Raw genomic sequence first — 17,849 nt, forward strand, 5'->3', positions numbered from 1 at the left:
AGGGTGCCACTCCCCCTACCCCAAAGGTTCTGCGCCCCGCGCCACCCTGCGCGCGCCCGGACCCCAGACACTGGGCACGTGCCGCGGCGCTGGGGCTGCGGTGGGCGGCCGGGGAGACCCTAGAGGAGGGCGCAGCAAGGCGGCTTCCCCGGACGCCCCACCCACCGCTTCCCGGCGCTGCCCGCGACCCTCCAGGGCCGCCCGCCCCCGGCCGCGAGGCTGCGCCCCGGGCCCGCCCTGCGCCCCCTCCCCGCCAGCCGGCTCGCGGCAGCCGGGCGGCCGGCCCTGCCCCTGCCCACCCCCAGCCCAGCCCGGGCGCGCCGCACTGGGCATGCTCCGTAGCCTGGGCAGGTTGGGGCTGCGAGGCGACAGCTTGGGCTCTGGAGCCGGGAGGCGAACGGGGAGGGAGACTCGGGGTTGGGGCGGAGGGAGCGGCCGGCCACGAAGGGGGCAGCGGGACCCGGGGCCGGGGACACGCCGAGCCCCGCGGGCGGGCGGAGCGGGCCGGCGCTGCTCCGTGTCTTCGGCGAGGAGCGCCCGCGGAGACCCCCCGCCCTCGGCAGAGGTGAGGATCGCGCGCGGGGAGGCGAGGGGCGGGCGGGGGCCGGCGGGAGGGCGGGACCGGACGCGCCGGGAGGGGGCTCGGCGGCCGACTCTCGGGGGGTGGGGAGGGGGCTGGTGGCGCGGGGAGCAGTAAGTGAGCCGCACCGCAAACAACATCTCACACACACACATGCACACACACACACGCGCGCACACACGCGCGCGCACACATTGGGTCTCCAGGCGGCGGCCGTGGCCGCATCCCCGGCAGCAGCTCTGGGCAAAGTGACAGGTAGGAGAAGGCATTTCGGGTCCCGCCCGAGGATGCTCCCGCCCGCCCCGGCCCGCGGGGTTTGTTTGCTCCCGGCGGGTGCGTCCCGGACGCGTGCGCGCGCACCCGGATTCCCTGCCGGGGAGCCGGTGCAGGTGCGGGGTGCGAGGCGCCGCGCGCGCGGGAGGCGGGGGTCCACGCGCCCACCCCCTCCCCTATAATCGTCGCTCACTGGGTTTCCTCAGACTCCGTCCAGACGTTCACCGCTTCTGGCTAGAAATAGCTCGGCTCGACGTGTATATGATTATTTTGGTTGGAAATAGTTGGCACCGTGCAAAGCATGTAAATGTGTATGCATGTGGATCTTCTTATCTCTTCTGGGGAGGTAATAGAAACGATTGACCGTTTCCACTTAACACTGACAGGCCAGCACTCGGTGGGGGGCAGTGTTTGGGCCTCCTAAAGGCATATAAATGATGGAGATTAAAGGTTGTCTTATTTTCAGAATTTTAAAGTTGCCTTTTCCTTAACTAATTAGACCCTGTCTATATAGTACAGTACTTCTGGCTGTAGACTTTGTAGGCAGTACCGAAGTATGGAAATATGGAAGTCACCAATTTCCAGTTTCTAAGTGCACCTTTATCTAGAATCATAAAACTCTCATAAAGCAGCATTTTTCTAGAGAAAATACAAATGCCCATTATATTTTCAAACTTACGCATGTATTTGAGAGATAACTTCCTACTCTTTTTTTAACTCTTGTAGCGAGTCTATTGTTATAAACACAGGTGTTTAAAATTTAATTTCGGTCAAAGCATTAATGGAAGGTCGACTTTTTTTTTAACCATAAATGTGATACAGGGTGATCTATAAGTTATGAGTGTGTGGGAGATAGCTGTTTAATAATTCTGTTTGGTTGGCAATAATGTCATTCAAACATAGGCAGCCCTGTAATATCTAAAATTGAATTGAGTTTCCTTTTTAAAGGGAAATCAGATTCATAAAGTAAACATGACCAGGAAAAGCAACTGGTGACTTCACCTGGGCCATCTATGAGGAGGTTAAAAAAAAGTGTCTAAGGAACTGTGTTCCTTGGGAAAAACTGTGTGTTTATGTGTGTGTGTGTAAAATTTAACTTTATCTTTTAGTTTTTTCAGGACTCTTGGTTTCAAAAATATGTGGTTGAACTGAGAACCTGATGTTGTTCACTCTTCATACTTCAGTGGCCTGAGTTATAGAACCATGCAAAAGCACAGAAATCTAGCTGGGTAGGGGTATGTAGTTTAATCTGCCATTGTCCATGTTATGTAATCTAGAATGCTGTTTTTCATAGGACAGTCTTGCATAGTTTTCAGCTGGTGGTTTAATCTATTATGTCATCTTTCTTTTGAACTGTAGAAGTTTAATAAATGATTGCCATCTTGGGAGAACACCTGTTTTCATAGAAATTCACTTCTTAAATGGAAGAGCATTTTTTATTGGCATTTTTATTTCAGGAGACTTTTGCTGCCACAGCTAGTAACCCATTGCGTGTAACATATTATGGCATAGCTAAAGGTACCCTCTAGTAGATTACCAATTACACATCCCTCCAACTGTGATTACTCAACCATCTGAATTTCGTTTTGATTTAGCTTTGATGATATCACCACCCAGCTTTGAATTAATGGCTGTTGAAAATGCTATTCTAGAAGTAACTGTCAAAACAGAATTTCTAAGACTCCATTTGATCACTGGATACACATTTCTATCTGTTGGAATAATGCTACCTTTATTTTACGAATGCACACCCACACAGAAGCGCTTTGTTCTCAAATACTGTCTTCGGAGTTTTATATTTGTGTGCCTGAAAATGTGAATGATATTAAACTACTTCTGTTCCCCAGAATCTTGAGGTAGTGTATTTTCGCCTATGAGGGAGCGAAATACGGAAGTTTAAAAAGTGGTAAGGGTTCCCGAAAAGCTTTTGCAGAAAAGGACTTTAAAAATCTTTATCACTTTGAGCGATTTCATCTCCAGCAGAGACCTAGCCAGTGCCTTTCGCCCTGCTATTTTCCAACTGTCTTTGCCTTAATGTGCACTGCTTGATTTTGGCATCAGGGGCCAGTTATATTTATTAGGAATTGAAGTGTGTTTGCCTAGTAATCCCTAACCCACCTTCAAAGTTAAAATTAAGGTAAAATTGCCTTTCAGTGCTGCTCTGTTGTTTTCCTTGAAGGGATCACACTGGCATGCTAATTTGTGAACGGATGTGATATAAGGGAGGCCAGCTTCTGGATGTTGTGTTGCGTTTCCATCCTCAAACTTTCAGATGTAGCCAGCAGACTCAAATATTACAATTAACTAATAACTTTTGTGGATTATTATTTTTTAAAATACGTTAGTCATTAGCTGCTGAGTTTATTTGATTTTTAAAATTTTAAAGTTTTATATTGAGGATAAATTTTACCTTTTTGTATCACAGCACTTAATATAGTCATAGGAGAGAAAGTCTATATATTTCTCCTCTTCTCCACAAGTGCCCCCCGAATATTTTGGGGGAAGCAAAAATATCCTTTGAAACTTAAAATTATTTCGCAGATTGTGACCAAATTATCATCGTTTGTAAGGACCCCTTGTAAAGTAAGGATGAAACAGCATGTTTATTAGCACTCGTGACCCAGGTTTTTAATAAACTGGCTATCACAGTAAGTCTTGTAAAACCAAGAACTTATGCGTTTTATATGCAGAATGAGGTCAAGGACTAATGGAGCCGCTTTAATGATCACACTTGGTATTTCATGTCCAGACTGAAGTTTCTAAAATAGATGCTTTTCACCTCGTAATGTGAACTTGTAGGCCACATTAGTGTCTTCCAAAAAGACTCATCCGCCTCTCGAGAAATAAATACAGCTTTTCATTGCCAGTGGTGGGCAGCAGTGACTTTCTGTGGTTTTGCTGGTGGTGTTCAGATGTTCACCATGTCTGCAAGGACACTGCTTAGTTCTCAGTACTGTCTATTCTGTATTTTCCTACTCCCCTGCAATCGTCAGGAAATATAATAGCCTTGTGTAGGTCTTTCCTCCATTCCTTAGTATTTGTTTTTCTGTGTAATAGTTTCTCTTTTGATAAAGCCTTCCCCCTTAAAGTAGAAATACTTCCTCAAGGTATAGTTTTGTTTACCTAGTTATACCTTAGAATGATATGAAGGTCTAGCACATTCAAGAGGCTGTGATTCTTCAGCTAACCAAATAGAAAAATGGGTGGTTTACTTCACCCCAGTGGAAATAGAGAGGGGTGATAATGCATCACCGAGTAGATGAGTGGGAGAAGTCTGCATTGCCCTCATCAGAATTAAGCCTGCTTTAAAAAAAAAAAAAAATCACCCAGAGTCACTTTTATTCTCAAGGCCAATTTCACTCAGTTGCAACAACCACCCCCAAATCCCACTTTGTAAAAGTCTGGCTGGAAGCTCATGCCTTTGGATGCTTTTCATATGCTCAAGGTGTAACCCAAGTTCATAGAGGAGGTGAAGGCACTAAAGCCCTACCTTCCAGATCCCAGCTGGGAGATCCTTCTGTGCAAGAGGATGGATGGTCAGCAGTTTTTATTTTTCTCTGCATGAACTCCATCTTCTTTTTCTTTTTCTTTGAGGAATCAAAATAGTTAAAAGAGACGGAAATCAGAAGAAAGTGTTTCTCTGAACACCTCTCTAGCCTACCACCTATAAAACCTTCTTTGAGAAGGTCACATACAGTGTGAGGGCCCGGTAGCATTATCTTATCCCCTTGACTGGGAGTCTCCTTCACAGCTCTTCTCCCGTGATCCTTTGGCGTGCTGAGGGTTGGGAAATTCTACCTCTAGTGACCATGCTACCCTTGGGCCAGGCAAGTCATTGCTTTAAGATACATTGCCCTCAAAGCGTTCTTTTGCTCCTGAACAATTAAAGGGTGTTTTTAGCTCCCTGGCACAACTGAAGTAGCCACCTCTTTAGAACAAGAGGAAGAAAGTAACTTGAAGTCATTAGTTATAAGCAGCTCATACAGAGAAAAGAGACAACAGACCATTAGATTTATACTTGACATCTCATGCTCTCCTCTAGAACAAGAGTCCTTCATCTCGGGTCCACCCTATAATGGTCTGAGGATGGGATTTGGTGGGTCCATGAATATAGCTGGCAATTGAATTATGTCTTTATTTGCATTTACTTCCAAATAACAATTAGGCTAAGTATTATTGTCCCTCTAGATCTTGGCATTTAATGGCTTGAAAAATAAACACATGCATTACTAGGTATGTCCAGATTTAAAAAAAAATATTTTGATAAGTATATTCAAATATAATTGGTTTCCTTTGTGCTTAACTTCATACATTTAAAAATATTTCCCTCATAAGGGTCTGTGTGTTTCACCGGATTTGGCGGAGGGTGGGGTCTATGCCCCACTGAAGGTAAAGGACAACTGCTCTAGAAACACTGTCTTAGAGGCAGCTGGGGCCTAAGTAGGAGGTTGCATCGTGGGTTTGCTTTCAGCAGGTGCAAAGTTGCTAAGACCCTCAGATGTTGGAATCAGGCAGACCTGAGTTTGAATCTCATCTATGTCATGTATTAGCTGTGTGACCCTGGGCATCTACCCAGTTGCCCATCTATAAAATGAGGAAAATAACCCCATAGGGCAAAAGTGCACAGCACACTGTACTGTGCCTGATGCTGGATATTGTGTTTCTATTGCTGTTGCTACAGCTGCTCTTAGTCCTTCTCCTACTACTGCTAGTATTACTGCTCACCCTCTCCTTCTTTGTAGGGGCAGATGCCATTGACCTATCCATACAAAGTAGGCTGAGTCACTTCCTATAAAACTTGTAACGGGGCCCCTGGGTGGCTCAGTCAGTTAAGCGTCTGCCTTCAGCTCAGGTCATGATCTCAGGGTCCTGGGATCAAGCCCTGCAACAGGCTCCCTGCTCAGCAGGGAGTCTGCTTCTGCCTCTCCCTTTACCGCTCCCCCCCACCTGCTCATTCCCACGCACTCTCTTTCTTTCTCTCAAATAAATATTTTTTTAAAAAAATTTGTAACAAGGGATACTGCCTCTGCCCCCCTGCAAGTACAGAAAGTTCTGGTCACCTTTTAGGGCTGCTGTGAAGTTCCAGATCATCCCCTGGACTTGCTTAACTCTGTGACTGCAGTTGGACCAGGGAATCTAACATTAATTCAGCTGGAACTGCCTCAAATTCTGAGACTGCGGGACTGCAAACTGTGCTCAGTGAGCCAGATGCTATCCCCAGGGTATCTGTGTCTCCCACCAGGCTATCTATCTATCTATCTATCTATCTATCTATCTATCTATCTATCTGTTTGACAGAGAGAGACACAGTGAGAGAGGGAACACTAGCAGGGGGATTGGGGGAGGGAGAAGCAGGCTCCCTGTGGAGCAGGAAGCCTGATGCGGGGCTCGATCCCAGGACCCTGGGATCATGACCTGAGCTGAAGGCAGATACCTAACAACTGAGCCACCCAGGCGCCCTCCCACCAGGCTTTTTAAAAAAGACCACAGGGGTGCCTGGGTGGCTCAGTCGTTAAGCTCCTGCCTTGGGCTCAGGTCATGTTCCCAGGGTCTTGGGATATAGTCCCACATTGGGCTACTTGCTACGTGGGGAGCCTGCTTCTCCCTCTCCCTGCTGCTCCCCCTGCTTGTGCGCTCTCTCTCTTTCTCAAATAAATAAAATCTTAAAAACAAAAACATCATAAGCCACGTAGGCCTGGGAGGAGCGGGGCGTCCACTGGAATGATTTGGAGATCTCCCGTGTTTCTGAGGCTTGGTGGTTCCTGCCTTCCTGCAGCGGGCTTCAGTGGCTGCACATCACAAAGGAAGAGAACCTCAGTCACAACACCACACGCGTTTGTCGAGGGAAAGAAATGTGCCCTTGGTGGTTACTTATAGGCTCTCCACTTTACACCTGGGGAAACAGTCTGGGAAAGGGAGTTAAATTTAGCGAGGGATGGTGGACGGATGCCAGAACAACTTCTCACCACTGCCCTGCATTACCTGCTGCCGAGGTACAGGCTGCTGAAAGGTTTGCTGCCGTAAAAAGTCTTGTGACCCTTATTTCAAATGATTGGGCTGAGGTCTGACAGAGAAGGTTCTGGCAACCCTGCTGGGAACGGGCAACTGAAGTAGGAAGTTGAGCATGGAGCCACATGTCCTCATCTAATCCTGCACGCCTTTGTTTCTGCAGGTGCATGGGCCAGAAGTCTGAGAGAGGGAGATTGCTAAGGGCTACTTTGGGGTAGCCTAAAAAGGAATCTTAGTGTTCTGCAGGGCCGGCTTTTACCCGGTGAGGTGCCTCCTGGGTTCCCTCAGGGTGTGGCACACTCTGATTTTTCTGAGGGCCAGGTAAGCAACGAGCGGCTGCCCAGGTGTTAGAGACCTGAGGGAGTGGCGGGGGGTGGCGCAGGGCTGACACATGTCCGCCGGGCAGGCATTGGGCACAGGGTCGCCAGCGCCTCTACAGTTTCAAGGGAAGCCTGAAATCTGGATTTATTTTTAAGTGTGAGATCTCATTTGAAAATGGTTTAGAAATCAATTAAAATAAAAACAAACATGCCAGCCCCTCGGCTGGCCGAACAAAACCCGTGTGTGGAAGGAATTTGGCCCCTCAGCTCCCATTTTGAGCCTTTTGTCAACTGTGCTGGAAATACTATGTACTAGAAATTGCCAGAACTGTAGCTTCATCTTGAAGGAAGCACAGCATCATTTTTATTCAGGCGTGGGTTTTTTTTTTTTTTTTCCTGTTAAATTTCTTAGAAAGGCTGCTTTGGTCATTTATTTCCAGTGGACATAGACTTTAGGTTCTGAATTTCTGCCTGTTTTTCTTCTCCCTCATTTTTCTAAGATGTTAGCAAATACACAGAGTTGAGGGAGGCAAGACATGGTTTTCTCCCCTATTTCATGGTGCTCCTTTAAATAAGAACACCTAAGTATGGAGAAATGGGTGACTTCATTTATGGGGATATGCAGGTTCTTTTGTGTACATCACTGTCTTGAACTCTAACCAGTCCAAAATATTCTCACTGTTACATGGTAGTTGCCATATTTGTCCTGGACATACAGAATGTAGATCTGTTTCTGCAGGTTGGTGTTTCAAGGTGCAATCTACTTAACAGCCCTCATTTTCCTTTTGGCTCTTAAATGAGTGATCACAAGTGATCAAATGAGAGTGAAGTCCCTTTGAGGTGGGTTTCTCTCATATCTGCTGATGCACTGTCATTGGACAAATCACCAAACCCCCTCTAGAACTCCTTTTTGTTTTTTAAGGATTTTTATTTATTTATTTGACAGAGAGAGAGAGAGAGAGAAAGCGAGAGAGAGCGAGCGAGAGCATGAGAGAGCACAAACAGGGGGAGTGGAAGGCAAAGGGAGAAGCAGGCTTCCCACTGAGCAGGTAGCCCTAAGCCGGACTCGATCCCAGGACCCTGAGGTCATGACCTGAGCCGAACGCAAATGTTTAACCGACTGAGCCACAGGCGCCCCTAGAATTTGTGTTAATTTTTTTGTTTTCATTGGTTTTTAAGATGTTGTATATGATACATCCAAATGATAATACAGAAATATAGAAACAAAATGTAAAATACTCTTATCCTCCTGCACCCATCCCCAAATATGACCATTGGCAACAGCTTAGAGTGCCTCTTTCCACTCCCTTTTTTGTGCATTTACATGTATAAGTATATATACGTGTCTTTTTCTTATTAGATAACAGGATTATTCTGTATATATTTTTCTTTGATTTGCTTTTGTTTACTTAAGGTATGTCATCAAGCTCTTTCCGTATCAGTGCGCTGGTTATCTTTTTCTTTCTAACATTATAGAAACTTTGGTACTATGGGTACTATATTTTATTTTTTTTTTAAATTTTTATTGTTATGTTAATCACCATACATTACATCATTAGTTTTGGATGTAGTGTTCCATGATTCATTGTTTGTGCATAACACCCAGTGCTCCATGCAGAACGTGCCCTCTTTAATACCCATCACCAGGCCAACCCATCCCCCCACCCCCCTCCCCTCTAGAACCCTCAGTTTGTTTTTCAGAGTCCATCGTCTCTCTCATGGTTGGTCTCCCCCTCCGATTTCCCCCCCTTCATTCTTCCCCTCCTATCTTCTTCTTTTTTTTTCTTAACATATATTGCATTATTTGTTTCAGAGGTACAGATCTGTGATTCAACAGTCTTGCACAGTGGGTACTATATTTTATTTAACCATTCACCTATTTTCACTCTTGCACCCTGAAAGATTAGAGATCTTTGTACATAGGTCTTTGTGCACCTGTGTGAGATTTTCTTGTAGCTAAATTCCTAGAAATAGAAATAATTGGTCAAAAGGGTATGCACATTTTCCATTTTGAGAGAGCACTGCCAAATTGCCATTAAGAAAGGCCTCCAAGGAATTTCTATCTCGTGGAACCTCAAATTATGAATATATCCTCTAATTGAAGCATGCCCCACATTGTTACATTGTTTCACTAATTCAGTTGGATTTCAGTTATATACAGTGCACCAGGAAATGATTGAGAAATAGTCTATGTCCTTAATTTTCTTTTTAAGATTTTATTTATTTATTTGACAGAGAGAGACACAGTGAGGGAGGAACACAAGCAGGGGGAGTGGGAGAGGGAGAAGCAGGCTTCCCCGGGAGCAGGGAGCCCGATGCGGGGCTCGATCCCAGGACCCTGGGATCATGACCTGAGCCGAAGGCAGACTCATAACCAACTGAGTCACCCAGGCGGCCCTGTCCTTAAATTTCTTAAAATTTCTCTCTCTGTCAAATAAATAAAATCTTTAAAAAAAAAAATACAACACTTAATCAAAAGGAATTTCTCAGTTAAGAGGCCAGTTTAAAAACTCTTTAGTAAAAAGATACCTTGCAGACTCAGAACTGAAAATCTGTATTCTGATCAGTTTGGTTAGCTGTGAAATTCTAGATCACGCAGGGACATGTCATAAGCACCCTTGAATATATGGTCAAAGAAGTAAGGGACTGCACAGCCAACAGAGGTTGATTTTGATCTGGGAAAATTAAGTTAATTTCATTGCTAAAATTTCTGTCCGGGTGTATTTATAGCTTTCAACTTTCAAATACTTACTTAAGAATCTCATTTACTTTCTACTTAGAGAATTATAAGGTTCAGAGATAATGCTATTTTATTGAGTTTTACTATTTAATAGATACCTGAAGGTCATTTCCATAATATTTAGAAATGATATGTAGACAAAGGGCTATATACATTAGAAACTCCTCTTAATTTTCATTTTGAGAGATATTGGGAAAAATACAGAAAATCTAGGTCACCGACTCCCAACTTTTTCCATAAGTCACAACTTCAATAACTGTAGTTGTTACCAATAATATGAAATGAATTATTAGTACTTTTTAGAATTTTGTGCCATCCCTTGAAAGACTTGGAATCACCTTAAAGTGTCACAGTATCAGGTTTAATAATCTTGATATGGATAAAGAGTAGGAAAATGAAATGTTTCTGTTTTCAGAGATGGATATGGTTCTTTCATGTTCCTCCAGATCCCTGTTTCTGAGAAGAATTCTGGTTAGGTTTGGCAATGACATTCAGATTCTGATTGTATGCCTTCTGCATGTTTATTTTTACAGCACGCTAAATTGTAGAAATATGGTAGGATTCAGTTCTATTTCTTTGGCATCGAAACCTTGCTATTCAAGAAAATGTGTACTAGGTTTTTGCTCGTGGAAATGTTACAACGATTTACAGTTTACAGACAATTTCCTTCGATAGTGTCTGGGAGAGCCACAGTGGAGGGCCTCACCTGGTCACTCTTTAACCCTGTGTCATTCAGGGCCTACCAAGAAACATATGGCATGTGGAAACTAAGTCCTCTGTGGAAGGTTTAATAAAGGGACCCTTTGGAAGGTTTGGGCAGCTGTAGGGAACACAACCAGGTGGGTGCTGCAGAAAGACTTAGCATCGATGGGGAGCTGTTCTTGCTCTGAGTGGAGGGGCAAGAAGGCTATCTGGCAAGAGCTGTGTCCTTTTGTGGGGGGGATACAGTCAACTTGTTATGTGACTGCAGGGAGACAGTGAGGGAATAAATATGCCTACCTCACTCTTCCCGTGCCCCCTGAACTTCTGGCTGGTATTGTCCATTAGCTGAATCCATACAGAAGCCAAAGGGCTTAGGAAAGGAGGCAAGGCTGGAGAAGCATGGCAAATGGGTTTGGGGAGGCAAATGACAGACGCTACCCACCTGCCATCTAGAGCAGAGGTGTCAGAGGTCAGGCCAGTGTGGAAAGCCTGGTTTGGGGGACAAAGAAGAAAAAATAGCTACAGTGATAATTAGACCATTAAATTCAAATTGAAGGCAGGAATGTTCTAGAACACCACATGGCTGGTATCAGTATGATTTGTGGGGGGCCCATAGAGAAACTTTTTTTTTTTTCAAAGAAAAAATTGTTGGTTCATTTGAAATGGATTGTGTTTCTTGGGATATGCATAGAATGGGAAAATTGATGTGTTTATCTGAAGATCCCAAAGTGTAGGCCCTAGACAGCTGAAATAGAAGGGATTCATAAAGTCTGTCAATAGGGAGTTTGATACCTAAGATATAATTCCTTCGCTTTTAATATTTTATGAAAATATTTTATTTAAAATGTCAGGTACCTAGGGGAAGAGACTAGGAGGAAATTAAGGTTATTAGCAGTAATTTTCCTTCAAAGAAGTCAATTTAACAGAATCATTAGCATCACTGAATGGAAATGAACAAGCTTTATTTTCCTATTTGTTCAACATGGCAGGAAGACTCGGAGATTTTGGGCTCCTTTATTTTCTCATTTTCGTGGCCCTGTTGTTTGAAAAGATGAAAAGACTGCTCTGTTTGGTTTGTGTACTTGTTCTGAATGAACAAGCAGTGAAACTTGATTAGAATCATAAAAATCATACTGCTGAAAGGAATATCAGAATTCATCTCTTCTTACCTCCAAGTGTTACGGGTGTAAGAAACTAAGGCATTAGCTCTTAGTGTTTGCTGCTGTGCAAATTCCGAGTTGGTGACTCTGAGGAGGTCACATCACTTTGCCAACCTGAAGGAATTGCACTAGATTAGCTCATTTTTGCTATTCCCTTACAGACGCCGGAAGTACCTGTTTGCAAGGGCTTGTTTGCCCAACCTATACGGTTTTCATATATGAGAGGCAGAGCTGTGACATCTGGTCTACCACCCAGACCTTAAAATGGTATTCTCTGGAGGTCTCTACATTGCTCATGACTCATTTCACTCTATGTACTTTCTGTACAAGATAACTCTTCCACTTCTCCCATTTTTATGACCTATTTACTGATGACTCCTATATCCCTGACCTCTTGTCTGAGCTCCACTTACATCCTGTTGTCTGCTGGGTAGCCTTACATTCAAGTCCTATGGATACTCTCAGAGTGGGGTGTCCAAAAGAGAAGTCCTCAACTTCACTCCAAATCCGTGTCTCATCCTGGGTTCTAAATCTTCGTGAAACAAGCCACTAATCTGTTGAGTCTATCAGATGAATATCTTGCATTTCTGTCTGCTCCTGTCCCTTCCTGTAGCCACCGCCTAAGAGTTGTTCACAACATTCTGTGCCTTGATTTTTCCTCTAATGTTTCAATCAGCTTCCCTGTTGTTCTCATTCATTCCTCATTTATGTGTTCTACTGGCTCTTAAGTGAGTATCATGGTACTGTAACAGTAAGTGAGTTGCAGCTCTTGCCCTCAGGGGTTTACAGTTTACTGGAGGAGGTAGATAAAGGGCTACTTTATAAATTTACATCCCAGGGCACCTGGTGACTCTTGGTTTCAGCTCCGGTCGTGATCTCAGGGTTGTGGGATCGAGCCCTGAGTCCTGCTCAGTACTCAGTGTTGAGTCTGCTTGACCCCTCCCCCTGCTTGCTCGTATGCACTCTCTCTAAATAAATAAAATCTTAAAAAAAATGAATTTACATCTCTGCCGCTTTACTCCATTCTCCTTACTCAGCTGAAGTAATTTGCACAAAACAAATCTTTTTATAGCATTACCTCTAAAATGCTTCAGCAACTCTCTGTTGCTTCCAGGACTTAATTCTCTTTCCCTCATTTGCCAAATACAAGCCATTCCACGGCGGGACCGCAACAGTGAAGTTTTAAGACTTTTATCTGCGTCACCTATTTTAAGCTATATTGAAGTTCCAGGAACATGAGGTCCGTGGCCTCAGTGCCTTTGCTGACTTCGCACCCAACCTCCTTCTGCACCTGGCTGAATCCTACAGGCCTTTACACGTCCCCCACAGCTGTCGTCTTCCCTGCAAAGCCCGCCTAGATTCCAACTCCAGGTTGGATGCCCCACCTCAGTCCTCTTGTTGCATGGTTTGCACATTTTAGCCACAGCATGACTTCCTTGCGGAAGGGAAGAATGTGGTGCATATAAGAAGACTAAATCACTGTCTCTTAAACGATTGAATAACTAAATGCCATGATCACAGAGTCTGCAGATTGGGCAAATTAGGGAAGCAATCTGATGAATAAGCAGAAGAGGTGCCATGCTAAATAAATTGAAACCATCTGCAGACTTACTACAGTGAGAAGTATTTCATGATTATTTACACTGGCCTCTGAGAAGTAGCACAGTGATCAATTTGGAAAGATGAGCAGTAATCTGAAAACTCTACGTTCATTAATTTTGCTGACAGAAGTTCTGATATGAATTAATAGTATACCAGGACCAGAGGAGACATTTCCCTGAAGATGGTTTATCATTTATTTCTGCTGGGCACACTCTCACGTTGTTTTTTCTACATTACGAGTTAGATTTTAATCAAGTCTTGCTTATTTTTCTTACAGTGTGTTAGATCTCCAAATCAGAGAAGCTTTTGGTAAATTTCAAACTTGGCTAGAAATTCACAGGAAAACATTCATTTAATCAGATTACTTTTATTAAGTGGGACTCTAGGTAATCTAAAATGCTTTGTATTTATTTTCTTGTAGCATTTTCTTTTCAAAATGGCTTGTGCATATTATCAGTGCCAGAGAGAGAGAGAGAGAGAGAGACAGGGAGGGTGAGCAGCAGAGCTATTAATTAATTGAAGGAAAATATTCTGCTGAATGTTGTTTTTAAGAGAGCATCTTTTGTAGTTTCCAAATCAGGAGATCCCAAGTTATTCGTGATGTCAGTTTGAATCATATGAAAATAGTGGCTCTGACGTTCTTAACCGTGCCACCCTCCCCACCAAGTTTGGGGTGCCAGTTGTCTTTGGAGGTTTCTTCTTTATAATTGGCATCTTTTTGATTTAGCAAATTTCTTTAATTTTGTGTTGAAAAAGTGCGGGTTAAGTATGTTAATTATTAGATATGTCATCGTTCACATTTGAATGGGGACAGCAGGATTGCTGTATAGTTATTTGCAGCTGCTGAGAAAAGATTTCACAACAGCACTTTGAAAATACAGAGAGGGAATATTTCCTTTTATTTAGCCTTTTTGGACCTGTGAGGCCCTCTGAGAACCTTAAGACTGGCCTCATTCTGTCCATTTTTCATTCCCTTTGAAAGAATTTCAAAGTAAGTTAAAAGTTCCTCTCCCGTCTGTCAGAAGTAACATACAGAGATTTCTTGCACAGCTACCAGAGAGAAAGGAGGAGAAAGGAGGGACTTTGAAAGTGCAGATGATTTGGGTATTAATACCTCTCACGAAAGCAACTGAGCTTGAAGCAGCTCTTACGCACCCTTCTTTTACATGGTAATTTTCATTTTCTCAGCTTGAATTGATAGATGTGGTAGCCCACCAAGTTTTACATCAAGGAGGAATCCACTCCTCGATTAAGAGCAACAAACACGGTTTAAAAACCTTCTGGAAATGTTGCACTTTTTACCGAACCCGGGCTCTCCCGGCTTTGTTGGAGAGGTGAAGGCATATGTTACCTGAACGATATACCTCACAGCTGAACAGGGACTGTGATTTAGAATGTCTCAGGAAGAATTGCTGAAAGCAGCTGTTTGATTGCAGAAGGGGTACGATGCAAGGAACAGGGTGCTAGTGAATCAGTGCTTCCTACCCTCCCATAAGGTGTAAGACAATTAGAAGCAGCGTGCACACACACACACACACACGCACAGTTAGACTCTAGGCTCTCAGGCCATGCCGTGGACCGGGATATGTCAGAAGGCCCCCTGTAAAGAAATGGAGTCACTTCTTTGATAGTTTTGAGTCATTACCAGGTGGCTCTGTGATACTCAGAATGTTGTGATTTCCCAGGACACTTGAAGCCCGGGCCCCAACTCCAGTGTGCTTTAGGCTTAGGCAGTGTGCCCTGGGCCTGACAAATGAATGCAACCCCATTTAATTCTCTCAGTGATTCTGCAGCTTAGGTGTAATTACCACCTCTGAGAACTGAGTGATTAAAGCATTTGCTCAAGGTCACGTGGTGGATCAGTGGTCCAGACAGGCCTCCAACTGAAGGCGACCTGCACCCATACAGCGACATCTGTGGTCAGCCAGCTGTGGGGGACACAGTTCTCCCCTGCTTCCCATCTGATGGAACTGTGATTCTGGCTCAGGGTAGCAATGTGCCCACTCAAAAATACTGCCCTCCTTGGCCTCCTCTGTAGCCCGGACTGCTTACCCAGTTCTGGCCAGCAAGACATGGATGCACATCTTTGGGTGGGCTCTTCCTTCCTGATGGCTTCCTTTCCTTCCTGGAACCTGGACGTGATGCTTAGACTTGCAGATGCCATCTTGTGGCTGTGACAGTGAGAGCACACACTGAAGGTGGCAAAACGGGAAGCAGAGGGTGTCTCCTTTCTCGATGACTTATTTGAATGGCTTTAGCAGCTCTAAGCAACGTACCTATGAGTTTCTTGTTAACTGAGAAGGAGAAGTGACTGATTAAGTCACTTTGATGGGTGTTATAGACCGAATTGTGTCCCCCCAAAATTCATACACGGAAGCCCAAATCCCCGCTAACTCAGAATGTGACTATATTTGGAGACAAGGCCTTTGAAGAGGTAAGTTTAAAATGAGGCTACTCGGTTGGGACTTAATCCAATCTGACCGGTGTCCATATAAGAAGAGGCTATCAGGACGCGGGAGAGAAACCAGGGATGTGTGCGCACAGAGGAAAGGCTGTGTGAGGACACAGAGAAATGTGGACATCTTCATGCTGAGGAGACTTTCCAGAAAACAGCCCCGTCGGCACCTTCATTTTGGACTCGCAGCCTCCAGAACGAGGAGAAGAAACATGTCTTGTTAAAGCCACCCAGTCTGTGGTAGTTTCTGTGGCGGCCTGGCAGACTAGAACAGAGGGGTTCCCTTTACGTGTAGCTGTTTGCAGTCTGACTGACAGAACAAAATAATTTCAGTGATATATTAGTTCTACTATTTGTTTTATGAATGTTGTCCCCACAGCACTTGTGACATTGTGCTTTGTTTACTTTCACTGTGCTGCCCCTACACACACACACACACACATGCACACTCGTGCACACACACACACACTCTGAGCTTCAGGAGGCTGAGGTTGCCAATTTCTGTTTCCTCCTTCATAGCATAATATTTGCACATAGCAGGCATTTTATATTTGTTTGTAGAATAAATTGAAAAGAAGGTACAGTTGACCCTTGAGCAACACAGGGGTTAGAAGTGCCAACTGCCTGAGCAGTCAAAAATGTGCATATAATTTTGGCTCCCCAGAAACTTTACTAATAGCCCATTGTTGACCAGAAGACTTACTGATAACACTGATAGTTGATGACATATTTTGTATGTTAGCATTATATAGTGTATTCTTACACGAAAGTAAGCTAGAGAAAACACTATGTTATTAAGGAAATCATAAGGAAGAGAAAATACATTTACAGTCCTATACTGTATCTATTGAAAAAAATCCACACATAAGTGGACCTGTGCAGTTCAAACCTTTATTGTTCAAGGGTCAGCTAACTGTACTTGACAATATTTAGGAAAACAGAATGCTTAGAGTAATGATAAAAAAAAAACCCTGTATGCTTTTTTTCATTGCAAAATAATAATTTTGGGATTTGAGCATATATTCCTAATTTCAGAAGGTGCTTTTGGCTTAAATTGGTTTAGTTTGCAGGGGATTTGTTTTCCCTGAATTTTCACATCAATTTGTTTATAGGCAGGGATTTAGGTAAATCCTATATTGCCTCTAGTCAGTTCCTCTATTTTTTCTGTATGAGTTTAACATTCTTCTTTAAGGAGTCTTAGAGTTGAAACATTTCATGTTAAATGAGCTTAAATCATTTCCCATAATTAGGAACTTGAATCACTGCCTAATTTACAATTTGATAAGTAATGTGTACTTACTGAATTTCACTGCTATCAATCTAAGTCCTGGGATAAGTATTTTTTAAAACAAAATAGAAATGGTTTTGGTCCTCCTTTTTTTGCTTTTTAACTGCTAACTGACCTTTTAAGTAGTCAAGGAAATACTTTAATTTCTTTTTAGGTAGTTGGTGCTTTTCTAATATTCTTTTATGTGAAGAATAAATTGTGTGGCCTTTCATGAGGTACAGTGTAGTGTTGTGCTTGATTTGGTGCTTTTTAGACAGTATAGTGCTATATTCTTAGTTAAACCAGACAGAAATTTGACAGCTGAGTTATGATGTATTTTCTTTAGAACATTTTACCCAGAACCTGACATAGGCACAATATTGAATGGGGTCAACGTAATAACATGTCTTGACTCCTTTTTGTATGTGCATGAAATTTCAGTGACTACATGAACGCATCTGAATGTATTTGAACACACTAATTTTGAGCCTTTTGGCTCTTTCAAGCAATCGTAACTCATTTGCACTATTTATTTTTTTATTTTTATTTTTATTTTTATTTAAAGATTTTATTTATTCATTTGACAGAGAGAGACAAAGTGAGAGAAGGAACACAAGCAGGGGGAGTGAGAGAGGGAAAAGCAGGCTTCCCGCTGAGGAGGGAGCCCAATGCGGGGCTCAATCCCAGGACCCTGGGATCATGACCCAAGCCGAAGGCAGACGCTTAATGACTGAGCCACCC

General features: G+C 43.6%; 1 protein-coding gene across 13 annotated transcripts in view; it reads left to right on the top strand.

The window, feature by feature from the left end:
• Window positions 1–370: 370 nt before the first annotated feature.
• Window positions 371–17,849, top strand: part of PLCB4 (phospholipase C beta 4) — a 414,054-nt gene continuing 396,575 nt past the window's right edge. For 11 of the 13 annotated variants that reach the window (XR_012374116.1, XM_073878371.1, XM_073878370.1 and 8 more), the window contains exon 1: window positions 371–565. The gene's annotated coding sequence lies outside the window, so the exon portion shown is untranslated. Of the gene's footprint in view, window positions 566–706; window positions 836–17,849 lie in introns of those variants that run through there. The other 2 variants (XM_073878372.1, XM_073878373.1) reach the window with 1 other exon arrangement.

The sequence above is a fragment of the Callorhinus ursinus genome, unplaced genomic scaffold (genome assembly GCF_003265705.2).
Source record: "Callorhinus ursinus isolate GAN/ISIS: 27379988/994484 unplaced genomic scaffold, GSC_fseal_2.0 scaffold29, whole genome shotgun sequence".
Classification (NCBI taxonomy): Eukaryota; Metazoa; Chordata; class Mammalia; order Carnivora; family Otariidae; genus Callorhinus; species Callorhinus ursinus.